Source organism: Spermophilus citellus, assembly GCF_964194105.1.
Source record: "Spermophilus citellus genome assembly, chromosome: 17".
Lineage (NCBI taxonomy): Eukaryota > Metazoa > Chordata > Mammalia > Rodentia > Sciuridae > Spermophilus > Spermophilus citellus.
Window position 1 is genome coordinate 39502263 of NC_138199.1, and position 7495 is coordinate 39509757.

Here is a 7495-nt window from a genome sequence, read left to right on the forward strand (position 1 = left end):
ACAACTTTTTTAGTTGTAGGTGGGCACAATACCTTTATTTTAATTTTTTTTTAACATGGTGGTGAGGATCAAACCCAGTGCCTCACATATTACCACTGAGCTACAGCTCTAGCCTGCCCCCCCAAACACAATTATTTATTTATTTATATGTATATTCATGACTGTTTCTTTCTCCCCAACCCTAAGGGCCACAATTATCTATAGTCAATGAGACAAATCAGGTTATTTAACTTGTGGTGGCCCTGTGTGCAATGACTGCATACAGTAGATTCTTTGGTAGCATACACAGCTTTTATGGGTTATCCTAAGGGACCTTAGAGACAGTCCTTCCTATTGTACAGTCATGCCTCTGATCTTCTGCTTTTCCCAGTCTAGGCTCCAGACAGGTATGCAGGTGCCTTTGAGAAGCCCCAAGGCACAGTGGCAAGGATTTACTTTGGCCAAGCCATAGTATCCATCTTCACCAAGCTGAAAAACAAGCAGCATATGATGGAGGCCCTAAATAGGGCCAAGTTCTATTTCCATGGCTACCAGGAGATCCACATTTCAAAAAAGTAGGGGTTTACCAAGTTCAATGCAGATGAATTTGAAAACGCTACTGAGAAGCAGCTTATCAATGATGTGTATAGGGTCAAATGCTTCCCCAATTGCAGTCTCCTGGTCAAACAGTAGGCCCTGCCCTCATGAGAATTCCATGTGATACCCTCTCCTAAATCATGCCCACTGATAAATTTTACTTCCTTTCAAAAAAACAAAGATAGCGATTAAAAACTCTGGAAATCTTTTAAACAAAGCTAGGAAGCCTCAAGCAGAGAGAGCTTACAGAATGGATCCTTAAAATCTTTTTTTTTTTTTTTTGGTACTAGAGATTAAACTTTACCACTCAGTCATACACAAACCCAGTCCTTTTTATTTTAAGACAGGGTCTCACTAAATTGCTTAGGGCCTCACTAAGTTGCTGAGGTTGGACTTGAACTTGTGATCCTCCTCTTCAGCATCCCAAGTCGTTGGAATTAGGCATGTGCCACTGTGTTTCGTTCCTTTTTTTATTTTTCCAAAGATTCACATATTTATTACTGAACCAACTGAACTGGGTACTATGATGCTTTCATACCTAAAGAAAGATTAGCTTCCCAGGTAACTATGCCCATCTGTCCTAACAGTGATGATATTTTCAGCTTGACATGGAAAGTTGATCAGGACCATGATACAGCATAAATACATGATACAGCATCTCATGTGGAATTCCTTGTAGACCCAGGTTGATTTTCCTCCACTGTCTCCTCTTGGAGTTGTACCTGATTTTATTATCAGTTTCCATCTGAATCCATTGGGGAATGGAATGATTTTGCTTTTGTTTCTTGGTTAGGAATTTGTTGATCCTGAAAGCCTTGTGAGAAGACGCAGTGAGGGATGGAATCAAGCACACACATCATGACAACAGGAAAAAGCCCTGAAATAATCTGTTTTTGTTTTTGTTTTGGTACTGGGGATTGAACCCAGGGGCACTTAACCACTGAGCCATATCCCCAGCTCTTTTTATTTAGATACAGGGCCTCGCTAAATTGCTGAGGCTGGCTTTGAATGTACCCTCCTACCTCCTGAACTGCGGGGATTACAGGTGTGTGCCACCACATTGGGCTAGATTCCCATTTTTTATCTCCTCTGTTTTCAATATGATGTTGCCATCCTGTCCTTCCTGTTTCTCAAGCAAACCTGCCTATCCCTGTCTTAGGATTTTTGGAGTAGCTGTTCCTTCCGCCCAGAACACTTTCCTTCTATGGTTTCATATGGCCAGCAGCTTCTTGTTATTCAAAACTCAATGCAATTATCACTTCCTCAAAGTAGCCAGTGTGCATGAAAGTGCTGGCACATGTACACACACACATACACACACACCCATCACATGAACATATCACCATGGTTTATTTTCTTCATAGCAGATATGGATTTATCTATTTAATTTGCCCACTTGTTTATAGATCATTTATTTCCTCTCCAGTTAGAACCCAAGATACAAGTAAAAATAGACACTCAAATTACTGGCTAATAAGTCTCATTTTGCTGATTAATAAATCTATTTTTCTTTTTTTGCCTGTTTGGGATTGATAATATTTTTCTGAACTCATGCTTAAGATCAATACAGACTTTTCATAGAGGCTGCTCAGCCAGCCATTAAATGGGAAATTAGCATCTCCTTCTGTACACATATATCAAAAGGGAAGGATTGGGCTGGGGATGTGGCTCAAGCGGTAGCGCGCTCGCCTGGCATGCGTGCGGCCTGGGTTCGATCCTCAACACCACATACAAACAAAGATGTTGTGTCTGCCGATAACTAAAAAATAAATATTAAAAAAAATTCTCTCTCTCTCTCTCTCTCTCTCTCTCTCTCTTTCTCTCTCTAAAAAAAAAAAAAAAAGGGGGGAAGGATTGAGCTAGAGCATTCAAAAGAATGATCCATGGGCTAGAGTTGTGGCTCAGTGGTGGAGCACTTGCCTAGCATGTGTGGGGCCCTGGGTTCAGTTTTCAGCACCGCATATAAATGATTGAATAAAATAAAGATCCATCAATATCTAAAAAAATATTAAAAAAAAGAATGAGCCATGTAGAAGTATGTAATCTGGATAAACTATTAACTTCTGCATGTTCTTTTTTTTAAAATATCTTTATTTATTTGTTTTTATGCGGTGCTGAGGATCGAACCTAGGGCCTCACACATGCGAGGCAGGTGCTCTACCACTGAGCTATGGCCCCAGTCCCAACTTCTGCATGTTCTGTGAATAAAATAGAAAATGTCCAATATGAATTCTGCTTGGAGTAGAGTAATGTGGGGGTTGAATGGGTAGTGATGTTGAGGGAGGAAGGGAAAAATAAATTATGTCCTGCGGGGTTAGTGTACTGGGCCTATTGTGTTATTTCTGATCATCTTGATACATCATAGAATGAAAGAACTTCTTTAAGAACAAAAATTTAAGGAGAGAAGAGACCTAGGCCTGTCTGACAAACCAAGCTTCAGTGGGAATGTTGATGGAAAGGTGACTCCAGCATGCAGTGCCTAGATGCCTTGCTAACTGTGCAGACCTTGACAAAAGTGACTGAGAGACAAGGAGTCTATTAAAAGGGCCCATCCTGGAGCACTTAGAGGCAAAGAGAAAACCTAGTCTCCACATCCTCATTTCACAAAGAATTGACTATGAAATTTCTCCCCCACGCCTTCCCAGTCTATTTTCTGCTCTGAGGATATGGAAGTAGAGACCCAATGCTCACATATGGGGATTCAGCTCTACCCCCAGACAATTTGGTTACATCCTACACTCAAAATTAGTTTCCTTCCACATAGAATCAAAACTTCCAAATTAGCAGTCATTATCTTTTTTTTTTCCCCAGTACTGGAGCTTGAATTCAGGGTTACAGTCATTCTCATTAAAAGGCAATGCGCCTTTTTTCAGCCACTGTGGTGCGAGCACTGAATTCGGTTTCTCACCATGTCTTCTCATAAAACTTTCAGGTTCAAGCGATTTTTGGCCAAGAAACAAAAGCAAAATCGTCTTATTCCCAGTGAATTAGAATAAAAACTGGTAATAAAATCAGGTGCAATTCCAAGAGGAGACATTGGAGGAGAAACAAGCTGGGTCTATAAGGAATGACAGGAAATGGCACACATATTTATCAAGGCTGTGATCATCTTGTCATCATGTCCACCTGAAAATGTCTGTACTCTCTGAGCAGTTGGGGAAATTTAACTGGGAATGTGTGCTTTCTTTGGTGTCACAGCTGGAGTACTGGTTTTGGTTGGTTTGCTAATAAATATGAGAAACATTTGAACTGCAAAAAAAAAAAAAAAAAAAAAAGGCAATGCCCTAGGGCTGAGGCTGGGGCTCAATGGTAGAACACATGCCTGGCATGCGTGAGGCACTGGGTTCAATCCTCAGCACCACGTAAAATAAAATAAAGATATTGTGTCCACCTAAAACTAAAAAATAAATATTTTTAAAAAAGGCAATGTCTTAGTCAGGCTTAGTATTGCATGCCTATAATCCCAGTAAATCAGGAGGATCACAAGTTCCAGGCCAGCCTTTATACCCTGTCTCAAAATAAAAATAAAAAAGCACTGGGGATGTAGCTCAGTAGTAAAGAACCCCTGGGTTCAATTTCCCAGTAGCACACATGTGTACACATACACACACACCCCAAAGCTGTCCAAGAAAGAATATCTTTACAAATGTATAAATGAAAGTGATATGAAGACTAGTCAAGAGTAAGTTTCAGAGTGAGTAGCTATGGATATAAGGGTACGTGAGGTGAGCGGGGGAAGCTTTAAATGGTGAAGGAGAAGAATTGGAGAGGAGGCGACAGACCAAGAACAAAGATAAGTTTTCCTGAGTATTACTAGGCCTACAGGTGCAGAAACTTGTAGTAGCACTTATCCTCATAGCATTTTTTATCATTCTTTTTTTTTAAAGAGAGAGAGAGAGAGAGAGAGAGAGAGAGAGAGAGAGAGAGGGAATTTTTTAATATTTATTTTTTAGTTCTCGGCGGACACAACATCTTTGTTTGTATGTGGTGCTGAGGATTGAACCCGGGCCGCATGCACGCCAGGTGAGCACATCCCCACAGGCTTGAGCCACATCCCCAGCCCAATTTTTATCATTCTTGGTACAGGGGAAGACAACACAGCACAGGATTTATTCTGGAAATGACACTTTGAAATGTCCAGGTTGATAGAAGGAAGGGATGCAAGGGACGTGAAAGTACTCCTGAGACAGTAGCACAGGTGACTATGAGGTCAGACTAGAAAGGGAAAGAAGAGGGAGGTCAGACCAGAGAGGCTACCATGGAACTAATAGTATTTGGGAAAACATAAGGATAGGATTGGAATAAGGACGGAGGGATAAGGGGCCTACAGGTCTCTGTGTAATCCAAGAATAAGAGTAGTAAAAGCGAAGGCATGGGAGAGCTGGAAAGAAAAGTGGAAGATAGGTAACATAATTGAAGCAATTTCTAGGATGGTCACATGTAAGTCTGATTGACCTGGAGTGAAATACATGTCATTTGAGTTGACTAAGTCATGTGAGTATGAGGTTATGGGTTTGGTTTTCTTTCCTTTGCAGTTCTAGGAATAAACCCAGGAATGCTTTAACATTGAACTATATTCCCGTCCCTTTCATTTTTTTACAATTTTGACATAGGGTCTCCTAAGTTGCCCAGGCCGACCTCAAACTTGCAGTCTTCCGGCCTCAACCTCCCAAGTTGCTGGGAATACAGGGATGTACCACTGTGCCCGGCAAGGTTTAGTGTTCCCTCCAAAGGAAAGGGAAGTTACCAGGCTGTGCACAACATGGGTTTTAAGAGGTGCATAGTGAGCAAGGTGCTATGGAATCTTATAAATGTAAAATAGTAAGTACAAACTTGTGGATAAAAAATAAAAGTCATAGAGAGATTTTTTTCTCACCTGAGAGGAGTACTGGTTTGGTAATGAGAGAAAGCAGAAACATTCAAAATTCTCCCCTGCTGGGCTGGGAATGTGGCTCAAGCGGTAGCGCACTCGCCTGGCATGCGTGCGGCCCGGGTTCGATCCTCAGCACCACATACCAACAAGGATGTTGTGTCCGCCGAGAACTAAAAAATAAATATTAAAATTCTCTCTCTCTCTCTCTCTCTCTCTCTCTCTCTCTCTCTCTCTCTCTCTCTCTCTCCCTCCCTCCCTCCCCTCTCTTCTCTCTTTAAAAAAAAATTCTCCCCTGCTCCTGTCATGTATGAATTATTGGAGACCATGAACCCCCTAATGTAAAGGTAGTACCAAGAGTAAGATTTTCAGAATAAGACAAGAAGAAGATTTGGGAGGAAAAAATATGAAGGAAAGGAGAATATCAAAGGAATCTTTGATAAAGGAAATAACATATCTGGAAATTAGAGTAGAAAGATATTTTAGGGAGGAAAGCAATGGGAGGAGGAGGCATTGGTTTGGAAGTATAGGAGAGAAAAAGAGAACAGTGAACAATAGAGACTAAATGGTGAGATGTTTTTATTTTGAGTAAAATCTCTAAGAATAACGATTCAGTTGACCTTTACAAATGTATAACATTAGATGAATGGAACTCTGGAGTCCTATTCGTATGGTCTCCTGACATGGCTATACTCTGATAAGGTCTCAGGGGTTTCTGGACCATGATATCCAGGCTGGAGAGCTAGGGGCTATGTTGGAGTGGGTCTAGGTTGACTCTATCATTCAATAAATTTCAGACATTATATACAGTTGAGTGGTCAATATATTCATTATTTATCCAATGAAAGATGTACTGGATGTAGTCATAAATAAATAAATAAATAAATAAAGTCTTCAAAAGGATGAAAATATTAACAAATCTCAGTCTGTCTTTCTTTTCCTTTTCTTTCCCTTCCCTTTCTTTTTTTTTTTAAAGAAGTTGTTTTTAGGGCTGGGGATGTGGCTCAAGCAGTAGTGCGCTGGCCTGGCATGCGTGCGGCCCGGGTTCCATCCTCAGCACCACATACCAACAAAGATGTTGTGTCCGCCCAGAACTAAAAAATAAAATATTAAAAAATTCTCTCTCTCTCTCTCTCTCTCTCTCTCTCTCTCTCTCTCTCTCTCTCTCCCCCTCTTTAAAAAAAAAAAAGAAGAAGTTGTTTTTAGTAAAACAGTGCATTTTTTTTCTAGAGAGAGAGAATTTTTTAAAAATATTTATTTATTTTTTTTTTAGCTTTCAGCAGACACAACATCTTTGTTTGTATGTGGTGCTGAGGATCGAACCCGGGCTGCACACATGCCAGGCGAGCACACTACCGTTTGAGCCACATCCCTATCCTTCCTTCCTTCCTTCCTTCATTTCAATAGTTGTAGGACTGAAATAGAGTGGGGTTTGAGTCTGCTTCCTCAGAGGAATGGAGAAGCTGAGAGACTATCTTGCCTAAAGATATGTGTATTGACCAGATGAACTTAATTTTAGGTAGAAAGGTGTGTTTATTGAGCAGGAGTTTGAGGAGGGGGGAAGAATTTATTGTATTCTATCTATGAGACATGTCCAAGAGTCAATCACTGAAAGTGTCTATGACTCAAGCCTCTGACATAAATGTAGGGAAATCAATCCATTGCTAGATTAAGTACAGGAAAATGTCCTTCTTTGTTTTGAAATAATTATTTTCATTATGGGGGTGTAGCTCAGTGATAGAGTGTTGGTTAGCATGTGCGAGATCCTGGATTTGATCACCAGGAAAGAAAGAAAGAAAGAAAGAAAGAAAGGAAGGAAGGAAGGAAGGAAGGAAGGAAGGAAGGAAGGAAGAGGGAAAGAAAAGAAAAGAAAAGAAAGTTTGGAAAACCAGAAAAATTTCTTGTCTTCCAACAATTTTTTTTTTTTTTTTGAGACAGGGTCTTATTACATTACTCGGGTTGGCCTGAAATCTCTGAGCTTAAGTTATCATTCTGCCTCAGCCTCTCAAGTAACTGACACTATAGGTGCACCACTGCTCATGGACACTC

The 7495-nt window shown here is 40.5% G+C and overlaps 1 pseudogene across 1 annotated transcript; it reads left to right on the top strand.

Moving 5' to 3' along the window:
• Positions 1 to 3485: 3485 nt before the first annotated feature.
• On the top strand, positions 3486 to 3640 carry LOC308636910 (large ribosomal subunit protein eL39-like; annotated as a pseudogene). Its single transcript has one exon. The product of its transcript is annotated as a large ribosomal subunit protein eL39-like (transcript).
• Positions 3641 to 7495: the final 3855 nt, after the last annotated feature.